Below are 14,456 nucleotides of genomic sequence, written 5' to 3'. Positions count from 1 at the left end.
AATGTCCACGTCCATGCCATGCGCTATCACTTGGCCTACCACGTAGTCGCTCAATCGTACGTTTGCCTTCTGAGTCCTTCTCGGTCGCTTCAAATATGGCTCGACTGGTGGATCCTGGATTGCAAATCCAGTATCTTCCTTCACGGGTTTCTTTCGCGTCTTGCGCTTGCGTCTCTTGGTGACCTTCACTGGTTCAGGTCCCTTCTCAGGTGCAACCTGAGAATCAGCAGATTTCTCCACTTCTTGCTGTTCGATGCTCGACGAGTCATCATGCTCTGCACTCCCACTGGACGTTTGTTCTCCGTCCACAGCCCATTCAACTTCTAGGAGTTCACCTGCCTTGCTCATCGGCACAGTCTCACTATTCTCTGTAGTGTAGGTCTCGATACTCGTCTTAGTTCTCACTACTGGTGGCTTCTCCGGCAACACGTGCAGTGTGTCCAGGTACGCATTCTCCAGTAGTTGCTTCACGTAGGTTCCATCCACTGTGAACTCCTCCTGAAAGCGGCAATTCTCGCTCTGCGCAGTCTTCACCTGACAGGTCAATAGGTCTAGAAACTTGTAGCCCTTCGTAGAGTCGCTGTAACCGAGCAATAGACACATTTGTGCCCGTGGTTCAAGCTTCTCCTTTCTTTGTCTTGACTCAGGTGGTACTCGTACATGTGCAATACAGCCCCAGGCTCGCAACATACTCAAGGGCGGCTTCCGTCCGTACAGCTTCTCGTGCGACGAAATCATTCCCAACATCTTGGTGGGTAGCATGTTTAGTGTTGTTACCATGTGCAGCAAAGCTTCCCCCCACAACATGTTCGGTAAATGTGTTGCTGTCAGCAGCGCTCGCACACGAGGCAGTACAATGCCGTTCGCCCTTTCTGCGATCCCGTTCTCTTGGGGAGAGTACGCGTTCGTGAACTGCTGCACGATACCGTGTTCAACGCAGTACTCATGCAGTTCCGCTCCAGCGAATTCGCCACCTTGGTCCGACCGAAGATGCAACACTCTGTGATCTTTGTGATGCGTCCGCAACTCCTTTAGCAGCTTCAAAATGAACCAGGTAGCTTGACGCTTCTTAAATAGATAGGCCCACTTGTATCTCGTAGCAACATCCACAATGAACATGAACATAGTAGCTTTACTTGCTGTCTCCACATTCATCGTGCATATGTCCATAGCCAGAGTTTCAAGTGGTTTAGTCGAGCGAACTGGAAGTCGTTTGTGACTCATGGATTTTGTCTTGCTCACAACACAGGCAATGCATTCGTAGGTGTTCAGATCTTTCGTGTTGAGTTTTACCCCCAAGTCCATCTTATCAGCCATCACCTGAAGCAAAGCCATGTGTAGATGGCCAAAGCGCTGATGCAGGAGCTCCATCGTCTTCTTGTCCTCTACATCTTGCTTAGCCATGGCCATGACCATCACCCGGTTGCCTTTTCACTCCGCAGCCGGTAGAGATTGTCCCGCATCTCAAACTTTAGGATAGTGCCCGGTTTCGACATCCACGCCATCTTCTGGTCCATTAAGCACATCAGCTTGTAGTTTCCTGTAGTCTGAAGATATCCCATACTGATCAGGTTGACCTTGGCGTTTGGTGTGTAGACTACATCGTCCAGCAGACGATCCTCAAGTTCACCAGTTGCTTGGTTGATCACTCGCAGTAGGACAGAGCCACTAACCGTCGTGTGCTCCGTAGTGCCATTTGCAAAGTCGAGTCGGCTCGTCTTGTCTTCTCGCAGTGTCGTGAACAGAGATAGATCACCACAAATGTTGGCCTGTGATCCCGAGTCGAGGATCCACTCCGTAAAGTTTCTCTCAACAGATTGCATGTTCTCATTTCGTCCAACTGCATTCACTAAAACGTCTGACCTTGGCTCGCAGTGCCTTGTCCTTGGCTGGTCTAAGTACCCTGGGTTGGTCCACCTCTGGGACCTGTCTCATTGCCTTGGGTACGGTTACTTCCTTGGCGTCCCTCTTCAGATTGAGGTCCATAGTGACTCATCTGATTCCGTCGTGGCGACCGACTGCGTCCTCCACGTCTGCGTTGCACTGGTCCATCGCGTCTTGGTTGCCCACATGCCTCGACTCTGGGGGCCACGCAATGGTGATCGTCCTCTTGTCAGCGAGTGACGCTGTCCTGCACGTCTTCGCGGTGGCGAGCGCCAGCGAGGTGGTGACCATGACGGCCTAACGTTTCCGCGAGGTGGCGAGCGTCCACGAATTGGCGAGTATCTGCGATCGGGTGAGCGTCCACGATCTGGTGAGCCTCCACGACCTGGCGAACGTCCTTGGTAGCGCGGCCCAGGTGGACCTCTCATCGGTGAGTAGCGCGGTAGCGACGATCTTGGGGGTCCAACATTCTCCCGAGGCGGTAGTCGCCAGTCTCCTCCTCCAAAAGATGATGTGTAGCCTCGCCCATAGTCAACGGGTTGATTGGTACGTGCTTCTCTTAGTCCAGGCCACTCACCTTCAAACAGTCCTCCATAAGATGGTCCATACGATCCTCTCTGTCCACCATACGATCCTCCATCGTACCGTCGTCCTTCAAGACCTTGATATCCTTGTGGCTCAGCATAACGACCTTGGTAGTTATCCCCTGGCACAGATGAACCCACTTGTGGTCCACCTCTATGGCCTGGCTCAAACGTAGGTCTCTGCAATCCACTCGAAAAACCCTGGCCTAAGGAGTAGAACAGTGCATCCCACGTCGGAAGTGGTCTTAGAAAATGTCCCCCCCCCCACTGGTGCTGCGCAGCTCTGATTGTCGGTATCTGCCATCCATACGATGTTCCGACCTCATGCTGAGTACTCGCCATAGGTTGCAGTAGTTGCATCGGCTGCATGGCTTGCATTGTTTGAACAGGTTGCATACTCAGGCTAGGTTGGGTACTTTGAATGGGTTGGTTGCCTTGCACAGCTTGAGTAGTTTGCTCAACTTGAGTAAGTTGCATGCTTTGACTGGGTCGAACACCTTGCACAGCCTGAGAAGGTTGCTCAACTTGGGTAAGTTGCGTGCTTTGACTGGGTTGAAGTTGCAATTGCTGCGGCGTCATTGGTACACTTACATCATCCACCGGTTCGACTTTGCGCTCCTCCGTCTCATCGTCATCGCTTGCACATGATGGCGGAGAGTAGATGGGTGATACCGAGCGTTTCTCACGGCTTGCACCAGTCGCACCTTCACTTGGGTGCGGTGATCTCAGCGCCAGGTTCTCAAACAGACGACGCGGTCACTAGTCGTTGGCATCGTATGCACGCGGCGCACAGAGTTAATCAGTGAGACTGCCTGCTTCTTGGCCTTCTTCTTCTTCAGTCGTTGTACCAACTCAGGCTTCAGTTTCATGCCAGTGTTTGCAGTACATTCTGCGTACCAATGACCATGCTGGTCACAGTTAGCACAGGTATAGCGCTGTTTCTTTTCAGCATTCTTGCCCTTGCGTTGCCTCTGACGCTTGCCTGCATGTCCTTGTCTTGCATGTTGGCTCACATTATTCACTTGGTTCGTGTTTGACTGCGTTGTTCTTAGCGCCGCTAGTGACATCTGCTGTTACAACTGGTTGCTTGAGTGTTCCGAGGTGCGCAGGCGCTGTAGCGCTTCAGCAAGTGTCATGGTCCGACGATCGTGCTTGCTCATCCAGAGTGAGTGCTCTCGTGCCAGCTCAGGAAACATCAACAGCGTGTTCGAGATAAGTAGACTTGCATGTTCCCACTCTTCAAACTCGCCCTTCGCTAGTCGCAGTCGGCGCATCATAGCATCAATGTCTTGCACATACTTAGTCACAGCTTCCTTGGGCTGCAGCTGACGATTCATCAGTTCGCGTCGTAGGTAGTCAGGGTTAACGCCGTCACCCGCCTCAAAATGCTCAGTAATTCGTTGCCAAAGTAGTGACGGGGCATCCATTTGATCACGGATGGAGTTGATCTTGAATGTTGTTCGTAGATCCACCGAGAGTGACAATGCTAGGGCTGAGAAAGCCTTCACCTTCCTTGCCTTGTACCACTCAGCATACTTAGGCCTCTTGTAGCCCTCCACGGAGTCAAATCTCTCGGCACCATAGGTAATCTCGCCCAGCAGGCGGCTCTCAAAATGCAACGGCACCTCACTAACCCACGCCGTGTATTCGTCCTTCTTTGATAACGGGGGTAGCCGAATGTCGGCCGTGTTGCGCAGCGACCTTGTGTGCTCTGCGAGCTCTGCGTCGTCGTAGCGCCCGCCGGGGTTCTGGTTGTCCAGCATGCTTGGTAGACTGCTCTGGGCTTCGCTGTGCCCTGTGCTGGGGTCACTACCGTCACTTGGATTGCTTTGTGGCGGTGGTGGCTGATTTCTAACTGGAAAGTTGCGAGTTCGCAATCTTTCAAGTAGATTTTCTACCAATGATCGACCACCTTGAATTCCGGATAATGACCGGATAAGGTGTTCGGCTTCTTCGTGTGACAGAACATCATCATCACGTCCAGTAGCTACATCAGTCACATTATCAGCCAATCGGCGCGCTCCTCGACTCCCATTCGCCGAAACTCCGCCAGCGTTTTGATCTTCCACACCAGGTGCGTCCGTTGTCGAGCCATGGACCCTATATGGGCTCATAACCTGAGGTGACGCAGGGCGAGTCACTGGACTGCTCTCTAAGCGTAGGTCACTTCTAAGCGTAGGTGCCATTAGAATAGACTTACACTTAAGTAGTAAAGCAATCAAAAGAGGTACGTATACACAGTGAGTGCCGGACGACAGGGCTGCAGTACTGGTGTGGGCTTGCTCTTCTCTCTGAGGTTCGCTGAACCGCAAATTGAATTGTGAGAGAGAGAGAGCAAGCATCACGCAAGCCAGTACGCCTCTCCGCAAGTTCTATTCCATACATAAACTAATATAAACCATACTTTACCTAAGTCAGTGTCGTCGTGAGCAGCACGGCGGCACGGCCGCTCTTGTCCATCGATCATAGTAAACTTGGTATAACCGCACGTGGCACGTCGGTAAGTGCGCAGCCGCAGGCTGCAGCAACAGGCGTAGGATAGGATGTAGGATCGGCTGTCAGTGTCAATGCCAGGCACTGACAGTCCACTTGTATGTACTGCTGGTGCTAGCCTCTTCACACAGGGGCTGGCATCTCACAGGTCAGCATTCTCGTACTACAACCGCCCAGAGCTAGGGACCAGCCACCTCGACGCAGGAGCCGACGTGCTTCACCTGCGGTGTCAAGGGCCACAAGTCGCCGGAGTGTCCGATGAAGGGCACCGGCGCACAAAAAACTAGTAATCTCAGCGGGGTGCCAGCCCGCCGAGAAAATCTGCACTACCGATGATCATACGGCAGTAATGCAGACAGCCCCTGCGACTCAGCCCTCCTTCGCCTATGAAGGGGGTGATGCAGTACGGAGCACTCAGAAACAAATCTATTTATGGCTACTTGGAGGCTCAAAGTAGCCATAAATGGATTGTTCCAATCGGCAACCGTGTGTAGTGCCACTGTCTCCGCTTTTATTGGAATAGGAGCATATTTCAATAAGGTGACCCCAACACCAGCTGCCAGGCTTCAAATAACGATCAAGAAGCATGACGGTCCCCTAAAGCGGAAGCTAGGATCTGGGACTCAGCTGTATTTGGCATTGAAGTGCCCAAGTCACAAGAGATCATGTTAAGAATGTCATGGTTAGAGGGGGGGCAATCCTCAGATTGATTGGCCGAAACGTGAGCTGAGTCCGCGAGAGGAGCTAATGCTGCCCTAGCAATAACGACCATTACAGTTTAAACCATGTGTACCGAGGCAAAGGGCTCGACGAGTCGCCGATCGTCGAATACCGAAGAATATATGAGCTTCTCTGATCGCTGACGACAGAGAGTCTCTCCTGCAGTATTATTTGCAGCATGAGCATTTTGGTGGTCAAGGGATAACTCGCTGTAAAGATACTCGAGCTATTAAAAACTACTTCGCGCAAAAGACAGCGGTTACTGCTTCTATGTGGCTCCAGCGTCAGAGAACACGAATGCTAAAGCATCATGGCGATCTCTGGAAGGCACACCAGCTTATTCATTAATCCGCCGCTACAGATACCGTGTTTTCCGCTTCAAACTCCCTGATGTGCCACCATCCCGTCAAGAGATGCCACAATTACAGTCGCCGATGCGACTCCAGTTCATCGCAAGCAATTTCCTTTATCACCGGAGCAGAAGGCCGCCATTTAAGTCTGGTTTAGGACATGCTCAAGGCAGATGTGATTTAGCCATCATCTTCTCCGAATTGCACTTCGACATTTCAAGCTCGAAAACGCAACGGTGAATGGAAAATTGTACATGATCTTTGAGGACTTAAAGTTAAGGTTACGGTACCGACTAATCCGATCCCACGCAAGGACGAAATTCTGCGCACTATGGCAAGAGGAAAGCTTCTATCCATTATGGACTAACGGTGGGGTTTTTATCAAGTGCGGCTAGCAGAAAAGTCGATCCCGTACACAGAATCTGCAGCCCCAGATGACCTGTTCGAATATCTTGTCACACCGATGGGAATCTCGAGCAGCCTATCGTCACTTAACCGATTGGTATGCTCCATATTTGCTGACTACAGCTCGTTCTGCCCGACTTAATTTGACGACATCTTTGTGCTCAAGAAGACCGATTCTATTCCGGATCACTTGGTGGGTCTCGAACAAGTGCTGGAACACTATGCAAGCGAGATTACTTTCATTAAAATTGAGAAATGCGTGTTTTGCCAGCCCGAGATACCGTGTCTCGGTGAGTTTGTCGGTCGCGAAGGCGTATGCATGGATCCTTCAAAGAGTGCGAGCATTGGAGACTGACCAGTACCCAAGACTAAGCGGGACATGCAATCTTTCATTGGTACTTGCGTCTACGTGATGCGACTCTGCCCAGATTTTTTTAAGTATGTGACCTTATTGACAGAGATCATTAAAGGAACACGTTACGTGACCTCATTTCCCTGACAACGCAGCAGCTCGACGCATTCAACATTTTAAAAATGAAGCTGACATCGCCGCCAGTTCTCGCTCATCCAGAATTTTCAAGTCGTTTCATGTGAATGTGGACACTTCTGACATCGCAAGCGGTGGATATTTCTTTCAGCTTGATGATGACGGGACCGGAAAATAATCGCGTGCGGCGGTCGCAAACACTCGAAATTAGAGATGGTGTACCGAGCATACGAAGAGAAACTACTTGCCCCCCCCTTTATGCGATGCGAACGTGGAAGATATACTTACTCGAACGACCCTTCTTCATTACTATAACACCGATCATCACATGCTCGAAAGCAGTTTGCAACAACAGAAGTGTTCCCAACGTCTCGCTAAATGGCTAAATGAACTTGCACTTTTCCAGCATTTAATTAAGTGGGTACCTGGTGAATCTAATATCATTGCGAACGCAATCTCAAGTCGTCACGACTGGGACGACGGGACGGACCGGGATATTAGCTTGTCATCGCTGCTTCACGCGTTAGCCAACACCGACGCTTCAGATGCGACTGAACAACTTTTGCAGATTCAAGCTGAAGCGACGGACATCAAAGACACTTGCCGCATGGGGCTACAGGACAGATGTTTTCTTCGGTCCTATTTTACGTGAGCTGTCGACTGATACCCCTCTACCATTTCGCCGTTTTCGTAGATTCACATTTAAAGATGGGCTTCTCTTTTTCCGACTACGCAAAAATGCCCCTGTGATGTCCCCACTTGAGGCCATCCTAGTCAAGCGAAGACGCTACTGCTGCTGCTCGAGAAACCTACTGGAAGGGCATGCCTGGGTCGGTTGAGCGCTATAGAGCCTCTTGCGAGTTATGTCAACGCAACAAAGCCGTACGAGGCAAAGCGGCTGGACTTTTGCAGCCGCTGGAGATCACTGACAAGAGATGGCAGCACAGCAGCCTAGAATTCCTTTCTCCACTAACTACTACTCAATCGGGATTTGACGCGGTGTTCGTGATCGTCGACCGTCTCACGAAACGGGCTCATTTCCTGCCAACTCATTCAACGACAGCAGCGGCGACTACAGTACAGTTGTTCTGTGATTTTTACCAGCGTCTTCATGGATTACCTCTCTCGATCGTCTCTGACCGAGACATCAAGCTCACCGCAGCACTGTGGCGCTCGATAATAGTTTTATAATATACTTGATTACACTTGAGTACGGCTTTTAGACCTTCTACGGATGAGCAATCTGAAGCAACAATCGAGTTTGCTGGTGAATTTCTCCGCCACTTTGTCGGATCACACCACGAAATTTGGGGCAAGTTACTTCCGCTCGCGGAATTCGCGTATAACTCGCGAAGGCATATATGAAGCCGTTCATGGCGGGCTTAGGGTATCAACCACGCACAGGGGCAGATTGTTCGGTTAGTGTGACTCGTCCTACTCGCGCATCTAGTTTTGTGACTCACCAGCAAGCCATTCTGGAGGAAGATAAAGACACAATGGGGCACATTCGGAGTTCAAGGTCGGCGATGATGTCCTGCTCGACACCAGAAATCTTAACTTTGCACACATGGGAAAGGATGGGAAACGCAAACTTGCCACTCGATTGATTGACCCATCAAAACTTTAAGTCGCTGGACCGGACACGTACAATTTGGACTTACCTCCAGGTCTTCGTCTCCACCCTTCATGCCATGTGTCGTGGCTTCGGTCATATCTTCGCGATGTCGACCCGCACCACGTGACCCGCGTCCAATCAGTTCTCATTGCCGACGGATCTGAAGGACATCTCGTCGCTGAGACTCTGGGTCATCGACGCTGTCGTGATGTTCAGCAATTTCGAGCCAAGTGGCTTGACTCCTCTCTTCAATCTTCTTGGGAGTCACTCGCGAATCTGACACAGGTTCTCGCCTTGTCCGACGCTATATTGACACACTGTCCTCAACCCGAGCAGCAGCTCGCCCAAGGGAGAAAGTGTCACGGATAGAACCCTCGAAACCAGCACCAAACAGAGAAATCCAACGACAACGGCTCTTCATCCTCGACGATCTTGTTCTGAGCTCCCTCGTCCTTGGCGAAGATTCATGTTATTTCTCAAGATCCGTATATACTACTTCAGACTAGCAGCTAGATCGTAATTTTCTCGCTACATCAATGTTCAGCGCTCAATTTCCTAGTCTACTCACAAGCATAATACGACTCCCTCAACAGCGCACGTGATAGTAGTGGCTACATGCCCCCAGCCCACTACAATCTATCTCCTAACGAAGCTTGAGCAGCTGGAAAACATCATCGACGGTTTTTCGCTGTTCAACCAGACATAAAGCTGCTGGTATCGCAGCTGTGTTACAAGCTCCGACATCGACGGTGCCAGGTCAGCATGTATTTTCGCAATCACAAGGGCCTTTACCAAAGCATCATCTCCGTATCGCGATGAGAGAGTCCCGATCAATGTGATGCTCTTGTTCGGGGCTTTCTTGTTTAATAGCACAACCTTCTCGATCAAGAAAAATGGTTTCGAGCTCTTCAGCGTATCGTCGACGTTATCTCCTAGTTTTCAAATTTGTGGCCCAAACGGACAGATTTGAGCAAAAATATGGGAACTTCATCTCCGGACGTGCATCTACTCCCATAACTTGTAAATCGCCGACAAGACACTTTACTTCACTATGACCTGCAAGTGTGTCCACTGAGTTTAAGACCAGCAGTTTCCCCTCGTGGTTCCTTAAAAAAATCAGGACCGTCACTCCGTAGAAGGATTGCAGTTGTCAACCCAACAAGAGACATTCAACAGAGAAGCAAACATAGGAAAAAGCAATTTACATGCATTTGCTCTCAGCTTTTGGACTGAGTGGGTATAGGTTCTAAGTTTAGGTCATCTGCATTATAGCCAATCATATCTCACATCATTTAAAGAATTCGGGCGATCTGGGAAACGCCACATCATCACACAAACAGCTTAATGGGGGTCAAGTCCGGTGGTACCGATGTGAGCACACCGGACACTTTGCGCGCGAGTGCACTGCGTATGTGCACTCGGACAGGAGCCAACGTGGCGATGCTCTGCATCGCCACGGTCAATAAAAAACGCGAGAAGCCAGGTAGATGCTGGGCGCCCTACTGGTATTGCAGTCATGCGTGTCTACAACGGACATGCGACTCTGAGGACTGCATCCCCCCGTGAGAGAGATAATTGCTGCAAGAAGGAAGATGACAATACCCAAACCCTGTCATCCTGAAAGTGATATCGAAGAGAGAATGCTCTCTTCGCGCATTAGTAGACGCAGGTGCGTCGAACAGCTTTGGTTGACTGGAAAGGCTATCGAAGCTGATTTTCGAGGAGGTAAAAACAGCTCGAAGTGTTTTCGAAGCTCGGTTGGCACTGATGCCACCATGAGAACGGATAAATGTGTCGTACGCATGTGCTTCTCGTACAAATACCGGGTGTAAATGAAGCCGTATTTGCTAAAAACATAGCATGCGAGTTTTCGCTTAAGCAAATACTTCTGCAGTTTGGCCGAATTAATGAGGGGAATTTCTATGGAGATCGAGGTTACGGAGATCGAGGTGTGCGTAGTCGTGCAATTGGGTAGCCATGTGTCAACGGTTGAACACTATCCCAAACGGCCTCGTTCACAAACTGTTTGATGGTGGGCGACCTCGCTGGTTGCATTAGTGAGTTATATACTAATGACTAAAAAGGACGTCTCCCTGCGTATTCTTAGGAGCGTGACGGCAGACAATCCGGGTAATACGTTAAATTCGTACTAGATTCATCCCACGGAGGGATCGACGCAGTATTTTGGGTCAGCAGGTTTGTGAAAGACATCGTAGATGGTTGTAATGGAGAAAATTGAAGTGCTGGCGGAGTGATCATAATATCACGGACTTGTGGAGGAGCTGCGGGGTGATTCAGATCGACTCGCTCACTGTATGTTGGATCTCGTGCAGTTCCAGCCTTACCGTGATTTTTGTGTGTGTTTTTTTCTGCGTTTAGCGGTCTTCGTAGGCTTTAGAGGGGCAGGTTCGAGGGGACGAGCTCCGCATTCTTCAGTGTGACCACGGCGTGTCAGCCAGAACCGGTGAAAATGATCGACACGAAGTTTCTTTTGGAAGTCCGAATTGATAAGCTCAATGATATCGTGCAAACATGGGGAGCCATTTGTACGTCTAGAAACTCCAGTGCAGGGTTTTACGACCTCCTTGTTCTTCACAATTTTTCACCTTGGTTCCAAAACACCGCAGTGGAGTCTAACGCGGTGCGACCGATAAACATAACGACGCCCGAATATTGAGGCTTTTGCAGAATATTAGAGATTACCGTGACATCCTTCTCCAGGTTAGACTTCACGTTCTGTATGCTAGCTTCTCACCACGGTAGCAGCTTTTTGAAGGCTGTCAACAAGTCGCCTCGAGATGACTCTAACCACTTCTTACATTTAGAATGTGTTTCCTCAACAGGTGAGGTATCACGATAGCCAAAATGCAGATACTGATTTGTCCAACAGCGAACAAGTTTTGTCTTGTATTCCCACCATTGTAGGTCCAGATAATCTGCCATTTCAGAGCTGGCTTCGCGAATAACTTCGCATTTTGCGTCAAACTCAGCTTCGGTAGGTGCATCAACAGCGTTGTAGTAGAGCTGCATAAACTGATCTGTGGCAACGGTATTTACAAACTTGTCTTATTTGGGCAATGGGTTTTCCACTTGAATTTGACCGAAAATTGAACGAGTCTTAGCCAATACGTTGCGATTCATGTGCCAACGACACACTAGTGACGGAACAGTAGGAAAAACAGCATCTACCGCATTCATGCATGCTAAATCACGGTCTGTAAGAATTATCGATCGGAGCGCTATGTGATTAGCTGTCATCATGTTTAGCAAATGTGTCAGTGCCCACACAAAGTCTTCTTTTTTTTCACCAGGTAACCAACATTGGGCGACAGGTGAGACAGACTTCGTGTTCGTCATGGCGATAATGTTTAGTAAGGGAAGATCGTACTCATTGGTCTTATAAGTGCAGTCCATAATCAGCACGTTTGAGTTCCACGGAAAGTACTTCATGATGCCAGGGTGCGACCAGTACAAATACAGCAAACGAGAAGTCTCTGGATGTAATTTGTAGGCGGAATAAAACTTGTTGCTGTCCAACTGCTTCAGTAGAACCTCTACGGATGTGTGTGTACGAAGCTCTTCACTACGCTCAGCGTTTTTGTAGTTAGATATGTCCTTGGCAGTGACTGAAATATCAGGGTGAGATTTACGTAACATTGCCACAGCAACTTGGGGCGAAATGCCCACAGCATTTTGAGAAGCTACGACACCCTCAGCTGTGAGCTCCTGTGAAATTAATTTCTGCATGTCACGGCGTCTGTGTCCCGGGTGAGAGCTAACGTCCTGCGAAGGTGGATGGTTGTGCACCGTCGATCCATTCAGATACACAACTTTCCATTTACCAGCGGGGTCAGATTTTGTTACCGCTTCAAGACGAATTTTCATTGTACATCCCGTCTTCCGAGTCCCTCTTTGAAGTCGCACACGATCTTCGTCGCGAAGAGCACGGTTGTTTTGCGTTCTACCATACCTATCACACTTGAAATCACGTTGCCAGATGAGCTTCAATTTGTTCTTCTTGTGGTGGCCCATGCTCACGTCGATTATTCGCTCTCTGCTCCAAGCGTGGAGAGCTGACTCAATCTTATCGTACGAATCAAAGACTCCCTTGGGCGAAGGTGGGATCTCAAAGCTTCCTGTAGGCTCTTCTAAGGGAGCCATAACAACGCGTCTGAAGTCTCCGATGAGAACAATAACAGACAGAAAAACTGGACTAATAATAACCATGTAGTAGCTCCCAAATAGGTCGTTACTACCCAATTGCACGACTACGCACACCTCGATCTCCGTAACCTCGATCTCCATAGAAATTCCCATTAATGAGCTTCGACGCACCTGTCGTTAGAGCTCCCATCGCATTTCCCTAGTCAGTCCTCTCTTCACTAACGGCACCTACTGTGTTACCAATCCTCAAGGATCATTGAGCTGGAGAGACCTCATTGAAGCTATTCTTGATCGGCTTTAAAGCGCTTTTCTACGATGCGCCTTCGACGTGTACGAAGAATACGAAAGCTAGCAGCGATACGATTATGATGACATGCATTTCTCTGCGAGCGGTGGTAGTTAATTCTAAAATACTTGCCACTAGCAAGGAACGGTAGTCACATGTTTTTTACCCTTTTTTATCCAGGTATAGCTGATAACTAGGACTTTTGAATAATATGAAATATGACAGCTATTAAGTACACGTAACGCTTCACAAATAGGGAATCTGTGACTAAACAAATAGTGTGCAAACGCCCAACTTTAAGAATATGGCGTGGAAACTCTATGAACTTTAATATCTAATAAAACTGACCAACCAAAATGACGCCGGAAGCTTATATATTGCTTATAAGTAGCCTTTCAATTATATCATTTTGTTTTTGAGTAAAGTACAAACAACGACGGTGATTCTCTGGATTTTATCCAGAGCAGTTGGGGCGATACAACCGGAGGTACAAATCACTACGAGAACATATAAACTGTATTATTTAACATGAAAAGAAATAATTGAAAGGTTTAAATCACTTGTCAATATTAATCACCGTGTATATGTTATTAATATCCAATGCATGTTGCTTGAGTCATTTACGGGCGACATGACGACCAACACTCTGACAATAATATAATCATACAGGAACGAATTACTACCTACGGGCGACATGACGACCAGCCTCAATATTTTTCAACTGCCACACCCCACAAGGGCAAAAGCACCACCGTCGCAGCCACAACATTTCCCACTCGAACGCCCAACAAGCTTTCTTCCTTTTGTGGTCATTACGACCAGCCTCAATACTTTCCAACTGCCACATACCACAAGGGCAAAAGCACCACCGTCGCAGCCACAACCTTTCCCACTCGAACGCCCTTCAAGCTGTCTTCCTTTTGTTATAGATCCAACCCCCTTAGATATTGCCTACACCTATTGCTTTTATTTTTTTTCATTTAGTTAACCAACATACTTTCCACAGTTAAGTCTTACGTTACCGTCTCAATTGTGACATGCTCAAACACAACGTCGCACGTATTCGCTGTATTCACTCGTCGTAACTTTATTGTTGATTTACGATCCAAGGGCACATTGACTTGTGTTTTTTTTACCACTAAAGTCTCCCACTCACGAAAGGTTCCGAAATCCATGTCACTTATTCAACAGCTGCAGCAAGCTCGCGCGAGCGAGCAGGAAAAAACAACTATTATCTCTGTTCCAGATATTCGGCAGCGTGTAGGGAGAGCGGGAACTGTTCGTGGAGTCTTCCGTCTGAATGGTAAATGCTCCTTCTCTCGTGGCGTCCATCTCAACCTGATAGATGCCTGCTCACTCGTGGACTTTCGAACGGCTTCGTCGACGCTGAACACGCTTACACACGCTTCGCAGCAACGATTTACATTCCGTGTGACGGTTTGGAGCGGAAACCTTGACAAAGCGCGTT

Source organism: Phytophthora infestans, genomic scaffold (genome assembly GCF_000142945.1).
Source record: "Phytophthora infestans T30-4 supercont1.29 genomic scaffold, whole genome shotgun sequence".
NCBI classification, from domain to species: domain Eukaryota; phylum Oomycota; class Peronosporomycetes; order Peronosporales; family Peronosporaceae; genus Phytophthora; species Phytophthora infestans.
This window is presented reverse-complemented; position numbering follows the sequence as displayed.